This window comes from Macaca nemestrina, chromosome 17 (assembly GCF_043159975.1).
Source record: "Macaca nemestrina isolate mMacNem1 chromosome 17, mMacNem.hap1, whole genome shotgun sequence".
Taxonomy (NCBI): domain Eukaryota; kingdom Metazoa; phylum Chordata; class Mammalia; order Primates; family Cercopithecidae; genus Macaca; species Macaca nemestrina.
The window spans coordinates 23,831,998-23,846,482 of NC_092141.1; the positions used below are offsets into that span (position 1 = coordinate 23,831,998).

Below are 14,485 nucleotides of genomic sequence, written 5' to 3' on the forward strand. Positions count from 1 at the left end.
GCTGTGTAGTCAAAAGAATAGTGGGAATGGTCACCGTGTGTGGATATTGTTGTTCCTGAGGTAAATTCTGTCCTAGCTACTAACCAAAGGATCTTTCAGAAATGCTCTCCCAAACCACTGCCCATTGGATAGCAAACGCAGTATCTATTTTAGAGAAAATGATTGCATCAGATTAAAATGGTTAAATTGTCTTAACATGCCAGGATGTTATCTTTTCATGAAAACATTTTTTATTAACTTTTTTTTAAAGGAGGACAACTGCTCTTCAGATTTTTTCCATGAGAACTGGAGATTAAACTTTGATTTTTCTCCTTTTATCCTCCCCAACAGAAGCTGTATGTTTTGAGGATAACCACTTGGTTTAAAGCAAAATAGCCTTAAATAAACATACATACCTTAAAATGAATGAGCATTTCTGGTATAGTCTTAGATTTCACAGTGTCATACTGACTGGGTTGAGAAAGCCACCAGAATTTCATAGCTCAAAGTTCAGGTTTTATACAAGATTTATACGTCCTGTAGAATATTTTGTTTGCTGCAGTTTGAAATGATAGTATCTTCTTCTCTAGGAAACTAATGTTTAACAAGTAAGTACAACTGGATTTGCTAACAGGAGATGGAGAAAAAAAATGTCACTATTTTGAATGGGGTTTGTGTTTACCAGTACACAAAATGTATGCTTGTATTATCGATTATGTGAAAATATCTATAATTGTTAGAAAGATAAAATCCATGTTTGACAAGAAAATCAATTTTTTCCCTATCTCTCTTTGTGCACTGTGGTTTTAAAATTTCCTTTTCATTTTGAATGGTGTTTTCTGTTTAGAAAGCTTATTTGAAAAAATTAAACAAAAATTATATACATTTATTGTGTACAATGTAATATTTTAAAATATGCATACATTTGGAATGGCTAAATGTAACTAATTATCATATGCATACTTATGATTTTTGTGGTGAGGACACTTAAAATCTACTCTTTTAGAAATTTTCCAGAATACAATACTGTCCAATGTTATTAACTGTAGTCACCATATTGCACAATAGATCTCTTGGACTTACTACTCCTGTCCAGTTGAAGTTTTGCATACTTTGACAAACATCTCTCCAATCTCCACCTTTCTCCCCACCAGTCCCTTGTAACCACCATTCTACTTTCTGCTTCTGTGAGTTCAACTTCTTTAGATTCCACATGTGATATTTGTCTTTCTGTGCTTGGCTTATTTCTTTTTTTTTTTTTTTTTTTTTTTTGAGACGGAGTCTCGCTCTGTCACCCAGGCTGCAGTGCAGTGGCCGGATCTCAGCTCACTGCAAGCTCCGCCTCCCGGGTTCACGCCATTCTCCTGCCTCAGCCTCCCGAGTAGCTGGGACTACAGGCGCCCGCCACCTCGCCCGGCTAGTTTTTTGTATTTTTTAGTAGAGACGGGGTTTCACCGTGTTAGCCAGGATGGTCTCGATCTCCTGACGTCGTGATCCACCCGTCTCGGCCTCCCAAAGTGCTGGGATTACAGGCTTGAGCCACCGCGCCCGGCGGCTTGTTTCACTTAACATAATGTCCTCCAGGTTCAGCCATGTTTCACATATGACAGGGTTTCTTCTTTAAGGCTGAATAGTATTCCATTGCGCATGTATATCACATTTCCTTTATCCATCCCTCCATTTTTGGACATTTAGGCTGATTCCATCTCTTGGCTATTATGAATAATGCTGCAATTAACATGGGAGTGCAGATACCTCTTTGACACATGGATTTCGTTTCCATTGGATATATGTGGTATGCTCAGAGGTGCGATTGGTGGATCATATGGTAGTTCTTTTCAAATTTTTTTGAAGAATCTCCATATGGATTTCCATAATGGATGTACCAATTTACATTCCCATGTGCATTGTTTTCTGACGTTGATAAAGCAGTAGATCTATTCGTTTCACAAACCTTTATTGCGTGCTGACTATGCATCAGCATAATGGGAGACGCAGTTGATACAAATAAAAGGCACAGCCTTACTCGGAAGCAGATATGATAACTATTGATTAAACAAAGATGGCAGAAGTGGGCAACTGACCGCATGTGAGAAGAGTGACAAGGAGAGTGGAATCTAGGATGATGTATATTTTAGCTTGGGCTGTTGAGCTAATGAGGAATGTATACTTTTTGAAATGCAGTATACTGTCACCTTATTTCTAAGTAGGGTCAAGTTTGAAGCCAAATAAAACTTTCCAATATTTGTTCTTCTAGCACATTAATAAAATGTACTTTGTGATTATGGGCAGCTGATTTGAAGATTGATTAATTTCTACTCCTGTTACCTTGATAAATGAGAAATAAATTTCATGGACAAGAACTCATCATTTGAAATAGATGGTAACAGTTGGATTGTCATTGATTACATGAGGTGATTTACAAGGAGGTCCAGCACATGCATGTAGTGTGCTATTCCTTGCTATGTCTGTTTTCTGTTAATTAATACAAATGTTGTTGTGTAGATTTTGGTATTTTGACTCAAATTGAGAAAATGTATACACTTTTATATACACGTATTAGTGTAAAACTTGGACCTGGAAAAGCAGAGGTTTCTAATAAATTAGCTAACATTTTCTTTGAAGAATTCAAGGTACCCTGAAGTACTTTCCTAATGATTGAATTGTTATTGTTAGAGGTCAATTTTCCACAGACTTTTTGTATTTCTGCATCTCTTGTGAGTGAGCAACTAACTGCCCTTCATTCTGAACTATCTTTTCAGGGATATTGGTATTGTGAACAGTCTTGGAACATAGAGACAGTGTCTCTGTCTGGAGCAAAGGCCAGGCATGCTCACTGCCCATTATAAAGGATTCGGGTTCCCTGAAGTCAAGATTCCTCTTCTATAGCACAATCACTGAAGGTATCATCTGGTTCTCTTTGTATCACCTTGCAAAAATGGAGGCCTGGTTAACTGGTACAAAAAAATGCTAATACTTTGGCTACTGCTATTGTCGTGAGCACTAAACTGTTATTTTTCTGTGACCCAGGAGTCTTGCGTCTTCTACCAGCATTCATGAAACTTTTGTCTGGCTAACTGGTTAGTTTGTGAGAAGGGTGAACTCTCAGACCCTTCGCAGTTGTTTGTTTGTTTGTTCGTTTTGTTTTTTGAGATGGAGTATCGCTCTGTCACCCAGGCTGGAGTGCAGCGGCATGATCTCAGCTCACTGCAGCCTCTGCCTCCTGGGTTCAAGCGATTCTCCTGCCTCCTCAGCCTCCCAAGTAGCTGGGACTACAGGTGTGTGCGACCACGCCCGGTTAATTTGTTGTATTTTTAGTAGAGACAGAGTTTCACCGTGTTAGCCAGGATGGTCTCGATCTCCTGACCTCGTGATCCACCTGCCTCGGCCTCCCAAAGTGCTAGGATTACAGGCGTGAGCCATGGTGCCTGGCCTCCTTCACAGTTTTTGATGGTTAATGCACTTCAATGTCTTATCTTCCAATCCGTAGACTTTATCCTACCATAAAATATGAAACATTCCAACTTTTCCAGCACTGAGAGGATGGAACTCTAAGTTGTAGATTGACATGATTTGGCTGTGTCCCCACTGAAATCTCAACTTGAATTGTGTTTTCTAGAATTCCCAAGTGTTGTAGGAGGGACCTACCAGGAGGTAATTGAATCATGGGGACCGGTCTTTCCTGTGCTATTCTTGTGATAGTGAATACATCTCACGAGATCTGATGAGCTTATCAGGGGTTTCTGCTTTTGTTTCTTCCTCATTTTTCTCTTGCTGCCGCCATGTAAGAAGTGCCTTTCGCCTCCTGCCATAATTCTGAAGCCTCCCCAGCCATGTGGAACTGTTAGTCCAATTAAACCTCTTTGTCTTCCCAGTCTTGGATATGTCTTTATCAGCAGTGTGAAAACAGACTGATACAGAAATGAAATGACAAAAAGTCAAAAACTGTTACATCTGCTTTTCCTTGTGATTGCAAATGAATATGGTGCCTGTGATACCTCACATTTATTACATACCATGATTTTTGAAACCTCTCACTGAGAAATATTGGAGTGTAAGTGTACATTTAAAGCAATGACTTCTGTGAAATGTGAATATTTACTATCACTCATAGTTCATTTATTTTCAGTGCACTTTTATCTAGGGATCATAAACAAGTGTTTTGCTTTCTTATTGTAATCAAGTTTATTGAGGTGTAATTTATGTGTAATAGATTGCATCCAGTGTACACTTTGATGAATATTGACTGTTTAATATGCCTGTAAGATCACCATCACCATCAAGATACAAAACACTTCCATCACCCCAAAGGCTTACATGTACGCTTTGACTAAATGAATTTCGATAATGTGTATAAGTCCTTGATATTGAGCAATTTGGGAATAATTTCTGCTGAGGAGTTTTTGCTAGTTTCCTTATTTTATTTACTTTTTAAATTATCATAAGCATTAATATCTTATTTTTTTTCCTTGGTTATTTGCTTTGATTTCTGTTTTCCCGTTAAGGGTCCTCTGTTTGGTCTTTCCTTCTCTTTCATATTTGTTGGAGCAGAAAGACCAAATAATGTTTTCTTGAGCTCACATAAATGAGATAAATAGAATACATTTGAAAAAACATCAAGACTAAGTTGTCTCGAAGGGAAAAAAAAGTCACACCAAAAAGAAGGTGGGAATTAGTGTACTTGAGTATGGAAATTGATTAAGCAATAAAAATATGATGACAATTACTTTTGTAATTCAGTTATGAATTATGCTTAAAATGTGTACTTTATTCACTTTAATTATGACATTTAATTTTAGAGTTTTTCCTTCTCTCAATTATTGATACATTTTCTAGGGAAGACTTTCTCAAATATTTGTTTTTGTCTGACTTTTTATAATCATGGCTCTTAAAATTGAAGGATGGATTTTGAACAGTTAATTTCTCTCAGCCGTGTAAAATGAGTCACATGGGTCACACTTGTCTTGAGTCCCTTCAAAGACTGGAATGTGAGTAGAAATTGCAGTGCAACTTTCCCACGGCACTAATTGCATGTGAAGGACAAGACACTTCCATATTGTAATACCAAATATAAAATAGTGCAAAAAAAAAAAAAGTCTCTGGTTAGAACTGTTCCATTTGTCACATGCCTTCTCATTTATAAAACAAGAATTTTCTCTCTTCTCTCACCCGGTTGGAGGATCAGCTTTATTTTTCAAAATTTGGATGGAAATCAGTCTTCAGTCTGCTGTATCTGAAAAGAGAAAAATGCTTGCAACAGTTTGAAACCCTATAAATTAGAATACTTGATGTCAGTTATCTAGGATTTTTCTATCACTCCTCTTCCAACCTCCCACTTCTCACTGATGAGGGTTTCTCACTTTGGGGGGAAGAATACATAGCAACTGTCAAAATGTAAAATAAAGCGAGTTCATCTGATTAGTCTGCAATCTCTCTCTTTTCGTTTGCATCTGGAAATTCTCAAGTAGACACATGGAAACTTGTAGCATGCATGCTTTCTCCCTGTGTGTCTGCATATTCCATGCCATTTTCCAGCCATGCTTGTCTTTTATTAGGAATTAGATGGTCTGAATGAGAATAATTTAAAACATTTTTCAAAAACTTTATTTTTTTAGGAAGAGTTTTAGGTTCATAGCAAAATTGAGATAAAAAAACAGAGATTTCCCATATATCCCTCCTGTCCCCCTCAGCTGGCCTCCCCTATTTTCAACACCTCTGACCAGAGTGGTACCCTTGTTGCAATCCATGAGCCTATACTGACACATGATTATCACCCAAAGCCCAGAGTTTACTTTAGGGTTCCCTTGGAGTTGTATATCCTAGGGGTTTAGACAAATATGTAATGACATGTAGACAGAAAAATAAAAATTTGAGGTCAACATCTCACCTTTCCTGTTCAGTATTAAACATGAAGCAACTGTTGTGCCTTTTCCAAAAATAGTCTGCCACAAGGAGCAATAAGTAATCAGAATTTAAAGGGGAGGAAAACGGAAAACTCAAGAGGCCTGCTTTACATGAACACACACATATTTTATAACTTCTCTTATACTTTAGAACATTATTCCACTGGATTCTGGATTTCTAGATATCACATGAAAGTTCAACTGTAATTAGGAAGTACTTAGCTTAGGGTGAGGCAGGGTAGCTTGGGTTCTGTTTGATAGAATTGAATTGGGTCAACTTGCGATGCATCAAACACTCAGAGCAAGTATTTTTTTGGGAATCATCCACCTGAACAGGGAAATTTTCTAATTTGCACTAAAGTGCAGTACACGCTCTCAGAACATGAGGAATTGAAGACAATCACACTTCCCCTCTTTTGTAGCAAAAGGATTTTTTTACACCGGAGATCTCTGTTGAATTATGCCTAGTCAGTATTATCCATGCAGGTTATAAGTATGAGATGTTTTGATCCAAGAAGAAAAGCATTTTTTGCCTTTTTCTTGTTTTTGTTTTCTTGCTTATTTTTACTTGCTTGTTTTCACTACTGTACCAGTCCAAGGAATCACTGGCCAAAAAGGAGGACACAGTTATAATTAGGAAATAAAGGAGGCTGGCGGGAACTGGAAAGACGTGAATAAGTGGTTCATTAAACTGAGAAAACTGAGAAAGCAAAGCTCAGGGAAAGCAAAGCTCACTACTGAGAAAGCAAAGTTCACTACTGAGAAATTGTAGTGGGGTTGGGAATGGGGTTGAAAGAGATGCAACTGTATCGTAGACAAGAGAAAGGCCACTTCAGGCACTAACTCATAAAGGCAGTGCATCTGCCCTGGTTTTCCTTTCACGAACAGCTAAAATACTAGGTGGCACTGGACATGGTGAAAGCACATAATAGGATGAGGAGGTTGGTTTTGAAATTTGGACTAGGTCAAGATTTCTGGCTCATAAAAGTTAGTTGATCATGGAGCAGTCAACGTTCACAATGGGTCTCAGCAGCTAAGTCAGGCAACGGGGAAGATATTCTTTACTTCTCTTGGGGAAATATGTAGAGGTGCATTGGCTTGCTTATACGGTTGGCATTTGTTTAAATTTTTCATAAACTTCAATTGTTATTTAAAGTGCTGGCATAATTTGACACTCCTATCAGCAGTGTGTAAGACCTCAAGTTGCTCCATATACTTAATAATACTTGGCATAATCAGTCTTTGATATTTTAAACATTCTAATAAGTATATAGTGGTATTTTACTGACATTTGTTTCTCTCTCACTATTTTCCTCTTGCTTTTTTTTTTTTTTTTTTTTTTTTTTCTTGTGAGACAGAGTCTTGCTCTGTCGCCCAGGCTGGAATGCAATGGCGTGATCTCGGCTCACTGCAACCTCCGCCTCCCAGGTTCAAGTAATTCTCCTGCCTCAGCCTCCCGAGGAACTGGGATTACAGGCCACCACGGCCGGCTAATTTTTTTGTATTTTTAGTAGAGACGGCGTTTCACCGTGTTAGCCAGGATGGTCTCAATCTCCTGAACTCCTGATCCACCTGCCTCGGGTTCCCAAAGACCTGGGATTATAGGAGTGTCCACCGTGCCTAGCGTTTCCTCTGTCTTTCTTTCTTTTTCTTTTTCCAGCACTGGCACAACATGCACAGACTTCGAGGGCACAGGAGGACAAATGCTTAGGGTTCCATTCATATGAAATGCCCAGCACTGGCAAACCCATACAGACGGAAAGCAGCTCAGAGGTTTCCAGGGGCTCGGGGGAGAAGGGCACGTGGGGAGCGAGTGCACCGCATTTTCACAGGGTCTTCTTTTGGAGCGATGGAAGTGTTTTGGAACTAGAGAGCTGTGATGATTGCAAAACATCGTGAGCAGAATGCCACTTTGTACGCTGTAAGAAGGGCAGTTTTAACTTACGTGAATTTTACCTCAATAAAAAGGGGTGAATCCCCCACCAGGGACAAGCAGAAACAGCAGCCCACGCAGAGACACGAGGGAGAGGCCAGGCTCTGGATCTGCCTACCGGGAGGGAGAAGGACACCCATGCCCCTGGGGCTGCTGTGAGGGAGGAGCGCTCAGCACAGGGCCCAGAAACGGGGCAAGTGAAATATTTGCTGCATTCATTACCATCCCCAGACCAGCAGGGCGGCCCATGCAGCTCAGGCTAGCAGCCCTGTCAAGGGAGGCCCCGGGACGACCCAGGCCACGCCTGTGGCCACAGCTCCTGCAGTGGCCAAGAGCAGAGCCAGAGTGGGGAGTCAGGTGGGTTCAGCCCTCCCTCCCTGGCTAGCTCATGTCTCCTCCCTGGGCCTCACCTACCTCTGGGAAGGGGATAGAGACCAGTCCTCTAGGAAGCTTCCAGCACCAGAACCTTTCTGCACCTGGAGTCTCTGGGGAAGACAATCAATCAATCAACCTATGGATCTACCCACAGGACCAGTGGAGAGGGAGGCAGGAGGGTGCATTGGGTAAGCCGTGGTGATTAAGCTGACAGACAGGGGTTCAAATCCCAGCTCCTCCACCTCCCAGCCCCCCACCCTCAGGCCCCAGCTACCCTAGCCAGCCCTTCCGTGCCTCAGTTTACCCACCTGTAAAAGTCAGGTAATAATCGCCACTATCCCGTAGGGTATTGTGACGATGGAATGAGTAGTCTCACTCTGTCGCCCGAGCTGGAGTGCAGTGGCGCGATCTCGGCTCACTGCAAGCTCCGCCTCCCAGGTTCACGCCATTCTCCTGCCTCAGCCTCCCGAGTAACTGGGACTACAGGCGCCCGCCACCTCGCCCGGCTAGTTTTTTTGTATTTTTTTTTTTTTTTTTTTTTTTTAGTAGAGACGGGGTTTCACCGTGTTAGCCAGGATGGTCTCTATCTCCTGACCTCGTGATCCGCCAGTCTCGGCCTCCCAAAGTGCTGGGATTACAGGCTTGAGCCACCGCGCCTGGCCGCCCTCTGTCTTTCTTACTTGATTTTGTCTTTTGTTGATTTTCTATTTAATTTGATTATTTTCTTTCATTTGATTATTTTGGTTTTCTTTTGCTTTAAGTTTCTTTCTAATTTCTTAGTTTGCTTTTCTAGCTTAAGGTGGGAGCCAAGGTGGAAGCTGACTCAGATCTTTCTTCTTTTCTAATGTAGGGTTCAGTACTATAAACCTCCCACTAACTACTGAGTTACCTGCAAAGTACAGATTTTCATTTGTCGTACCTTCATTTTGATCTACATTCAAATGCTTTCAAAAAATTTCACTTTTGAATTCACCTTTGACCCATTGATTATTAAGAAGAGTGTTAGTTTCCAAATATTTGGGAATTATTAATACTTTGTTAATGATTTCTATTTTAATTGCATTGTCATCAGAAATATAATTTCAATGGCTTAAATCTTTTCAGATTTATTGAGAAAGTTTTGATAACTCAGAGTATGATCTATCTTGGTAAATGTTTTATGTACACTTGGAAAAGTTGTAAATCCTGATGCTCTTCTTGTTTGGAATATTCTATAAATACAAAAAATTGGTCTAGTTGGTTGATAGGTTATTCAAGTCTTCTTTATCCTTTTTGATTTTCTATCTCTATTTATACTATTTGGCATGAGAGAGAAGTATTAAAATCTCTAATTATAACTAAAGATTTGTCTACAACAGAATTTTTGCTTGCAGTTCTATCAGATTTTGCTTCAAGTATTTAAAAACTTTCCCTAAGTACATAAATGGAAAGAACTGTTATATCATCTTGATTAACTAACTTTGTTGCCATTGTAAGATTATCCTTTTTATCCCTATTAAAAGACTTTGCTCTTAAGTCTGTCTACTTTATCTGATAATAATATAGTCCCTCTAGCTTTCTTTTTGATCAGCGTTTGCATGATATATCTTTTTACAACCTTTTACTTGTATTGGTGTTTTTATACTTAAAAAACATAATTTTAAAAGCAGTGTATATGAGTCTTGTTATTTTTATCCAATCTGATAATCGCTGCATTCCAACTAAAGTTTTTAGACCACATAAATTTAACGCTATTATTGATGAGATTGGGTTTAAATCTACCTTCAAGCTATTTGCTTTTTATTTATACTATCTGCAGGCAATTATTTTTTTTCTTTTTTCATTCTTCTTTGGTATTGAGTACATTATTCAATTTTTCCCTTTTTTGCTGACTGATTAGTTGCTATTTTTGATGTTTTATTTTAATGGATACTTTAAGGTTTTTAGTACACATTTTTAACTCTTTACCATCTACTTTCAAGCAGTGTTATGTTTTTCCCATAGAGTGTAAGAACTTTAAAATAATGTATAGCTGACCATTGAATAATGTAGGATTTAGGGATGCTGACCGCCTGTGTAGCTGAAACCAAATATAACTTTTGACTTCCCCCAAATTTAACTGCTAATAGCCTACTACTCACCAGAAGCCTTATAGATAATATAAACAGTTGATTAACACTTATTCTATATGTTATATGTGTTAGATACAATATGCTTACAATAAACCAAGCTAGAGAAAAGGTAATGTTATTAGGAAAATTATAAGGAAGAGAAAATATATTTACTCTTTATTAAGTGGGAGTGGATCATGATAGAAGTCTTCATCTTTGTCCTCTTCATGTTTAGTAGGTTGAGTAAAAGGAGGGGTTAGTCATGCTGTCCTAGGGGTGGCAAACGTGGGAGAAAATCCATGTATAAGTAGACCCGCAGAGTTTAAACCCTTGTTGCTCAAGGGTCAACTGTGCTTCTACTCCCCACCCACCAGACCTTTATGCTATTGTCATGTATTTTGTTTCTATATATGTTTGAAACAACACTTAAAGTATTATTATGTTTATTTTAAATGGTTTCTTATTTTTAAAATAAGATTTTAGTAATAAAAGTCACTATATTTATCTACGTAGTTACACTTTCTGTGTTTTTTCATTCCTTTAGGTAGATCCAGGTTTCAACATAGTTTCATTTTCTTCTGCTTGAAGTACTTCTTTTTTTTAAACATTTGTTTATGCCACAAGACAGCTGATGATTATTAGTCTTCGTATGTCTGAGAAACTATTTTACTTAAATATTTGAATGATATTTTTTCTAGGAATAGAATTCTATGTTGACAGTTTCTTTTTTGTCCTTTCAGTACTTTTAAAGACATTACTCTACTGTCTTCTAAGCTAGCTTTCCTAGGAGAAATCTAGAGCTATTACCTTTGATCTTCTGGACATAACATGTCTTTTTTCCCTGAGGTGCTTAAAGTTTTTCTCTTAAACATATATATGGTCACATTCTTCAGAGTACATGATGTTATGTTCATTTTTCCTCAGTCTTTTTTTTTTCCTCTGGCTCTTATTTTGGATATATTTATTGCTATATTTTTAAGTTTACTAGTCTTTTATTCTCCAATATCTAATCTTGTGTTAATCACATTGCATCTTTTTCATCTCAGGGATTGTAATTTGTAATTTTTGACTTAGATCTGAACCTTTCTTATGACTTTTATGTCTCTACTGAATAAGTTCAAGATGACTTTTAGATTTTTGAAAGTATGAAATACAGTCATAATAAATGTTTTAATGTTCTTGTCTATGAATTCAATTATGATAATCATTTGAGTTTGTTTCAGTTTCTTGATTTACTAGTATGAGTTGTATCTTCTTGATTTTTTGCATGGCTGTAATTTCAGACATGAATTTTACCTTGTTTGATATTGGATGTTTTTATATTTCTTTAAATAATTTTGAGGGGCATATGTGTGTGTGGGTGAGAGAGAGAGAGAGAGAGAGAGAGAGAGAGAGAGAGAGAGAGAGAGAAAGAAACAGATTCACTATAGAGAAACCATTGAGTCCTTCATGTCTGGTTTTAAGTTTGTTAGGCAAGACAAGAAATGCATTTATCTGGGTTTAATATATTTTTCTAGCTGGTGAGGCAAGACCTTTCTACTCTACACAATGTCCCCTGAAATAAGATGGTTTGGGTCTGAATAATGATTACAGATGCTGTTTTGGCACTGTGTGGTTTCTGGGCATTTTTTCTTCTAATCCTTTTGGATGGTTCTTCTCCCAGTCTTTGAGTATTTTCTCCCATGCACGTACTGAGCAGTACTTAGTTGAATTCTCTAGGAGATGTTTTTTGCAGTATATGAAATTCTTTCTCTGTGCAGCTCTCATTTTCCAGTGCTTCCGTCTGTCTACTTTAATCTCCTTAGCTTCCCCAGACTTTGGCTCTATTTTTTCAACCCAGGGAGGCTGTGGACTCTGTGTGAGTTTTCCCATCCTGCACTGCTCCTGAAAACTTTTTCAGGCAATTAGCTGCGGTAAGTGTAAAATTTAACTGCTTTCTTTCTGTCTTACTGTCCTTCATTGACTGATGCCTAATGCCTTAAGTGTCATTATTTAATATATTTTGTTTAGTTTTTCTGTCCCTTCTTTGTCTTGTTTTTTAAAATCTTTGTTTTTATAGAATTTGAGTTTTGTCTAAAACACAAAGTGTGATTCCTAAAATCTTCTCAGTTGTTTAACAAACCATGTAAAAATTATGCATTTTTAGCATTTTAAATGTGATGTTCTGTCTTTTGTATTGATAAGTATTTTCATAAGCTCATCTTTTTCCCTTATGTATTCACTCCTAAAAAATGTCTAGTAAAGACTGGTGTCTCCACATGTATGTACCCAATGTATTTTCTTTTTATTTTATTATGGCACACCTGATTGTTGTTATAATTATAATCCTGGACACAGAATGATAGAATCAAAAGCACAGGGTATCTCAATCAGGTGTTTCTCTGCACAGTGGTTTTCTCTATCTTAGGTGAGGCCACTTTACTAAGGCAAGGGTATCTATTTGACACTACCTTTGTGCCAGGGATATCTTACAAATAAGCCCAGATTACTTTTTAGTGCCATTGTCCCCTGCTTCAAAGATAAGCCTATACTGTGTTGACAGGCTTAGATACTGCTGGAGTAGCCAAATAAAGTCCAATTATGATTCTGTCTATATCTCCATTTGTCTTTTTATCCCAATTATTTGAGAGGCATACTCCTGTCTCTTATGAGAGAATATTACATGATGTATGAGAGAATATAGTCTCTCTAACTTTATATATAGAAGAGATTTAGCATTATGCATTGCACATCAGAATCTTCAGAGCTGATACAGGTATTGCTAAATTATTGGTAATTAAATCTGAATCTAAAACAAGGGTGCATATCCAAATACACATCACTTTCTTTTTTAGGAGCTATTTAAAGCTAATTATATTTGAAACTGCAGAGGGAGACAGGCACTCATTTATTTTCTCTCTTTCTCCCTCTCTCTCTCTTTCTAAGATTCTACAAGCTAAGACAGAAAAGGAAAGGACAACAGAAAACAAAATAATTGTTATATCATTAAAACACAAATTTCTATAACAAAAGGAAAATGTTATTATAGAAAAAGCCAGTGGTGCTTTGAAAGAGTACAGTAATTAAAGAATATTAACCTTCAGGCAAATTAGAACAAGAAGTTTTTTCTATTTCCACTCACTCAGAACAAGAACTCTCCTAAGAAGAATGGTATAATTGAGGAGACATGTGAAACAAAAGCATGCTTCCTTAACCAAGAAATGGTAGGTACAGTGTATAGAACCAAACATTACTCTTTTGGCCAAAGGCTGCTTCTAGGGCATTACAGATAATGAATCTACTTCCCACTAATCGACTATGATTCATCAACTTCATAACATAGGGGGACAATATTTTCTTGTTCAAAGAGAGAATCTCTTGAAAGTTTAAGCCAGAAACAATTAAAAGTTACACCAGACACAAGTAAAAGCCAGATATCTCATAAGAAAACCAGAATATGCTCACCATGTTAAGGCATTACTTTGATTTGGATTTCTCCAACTCAGGAAACAACAATCACAACTTGTGGCATATTGGATAAAGTGAAAACTTTCCTTTATGATTTGCAGAGCTCTTCGTAATCCGGCTCCACTTCACCTATCTATTATTCTACCACTGTCAAGCTCTCAAGGAAGAGAAGAATTAACATGAGCTTTGTAGTGTGACCATCCTGGTAATGAATCATGGCAGCCTTTCACTTCAGCCAAGATCTCAGTGACGATGGGTGTCAGGCTATTATCTTCAATGTGAAGACAATGATAGATGACTTTCTAGGTTCTCATCAGCATGTGATTTAGGATACTTTTCGACTACCAAGACAGAGTAGTAGAAAGATAGGATCTCTTTTTCCTGGGGTAAGACATTTGGTATAATCTGGGCATGATCTGGAGAAATAACTAAGAGAGGAATGTCTGGCTTATGGGAAGTAGAATTCAGCTCACGATATTAGAAAATATCAGGGTGAATCCCATGGGCTGAAGGTTGAGGGCTTCGAGTCCGATTGGGAAATATGAGTTAGTGGCAGTGAAATCCAATATAAACACAGTCAGTTGGCCTGTTATACTTGTGTAAAAGAGTAGATAAGAACAAATTATATGGAAAGGCTTCAGCTGCAGATGTCTGGGGATCACTCATTGTGCATAGAGTCACTGGGGCTGACTCGAAGGATGTGCACACCTGAGGTTGCTGATAACCACAATTCTGTCTTTGTCTTTGACTTTCAAACT

The 14,485-nt window shown here is 37.9% G+C and overlaps 2 long non-coding RNA genes across 2 annotated transcripts in view; one reads left to right on the forward strand and one right to left on the reverse strand.

Annotated features, from left to right (window-relative positions):
• Window positions 1-8,158: 8,158 nt before the first annotated feature.
• The window catches only part of LOC139359337 (uncharacterized), a 35,975-nt gene continuing 29,648 nt past the window's right edge, over window positions 8,159-14,485 (reverse strand). The window contains exons 3-4 of the long non-coding RNA XR_011615261.1: window positions 10,455-10,550; window positions 8,159-8,300 (exon numbers count right to left, since the gene is read on the reverse strand). This is a non-coding gene — a long non-coding RNA (uncharacterized lncRNA). The remainder of the gene's footprint in view (window positions 8,301-10,454; window positions 10,551-14,485) is intronic.
• Window positions 11,697-14,299, forward strand: LOC139359491 (uncharacterized). The gene is made up of 3 exons (XR_011615529.1): window positions 11,697-12,193; window positions 13,406-13,483; window positions 13,829-14,299. It is a non-coding gene; the product is annotated as an uncharacterized lncRNA (long non-coding RNA).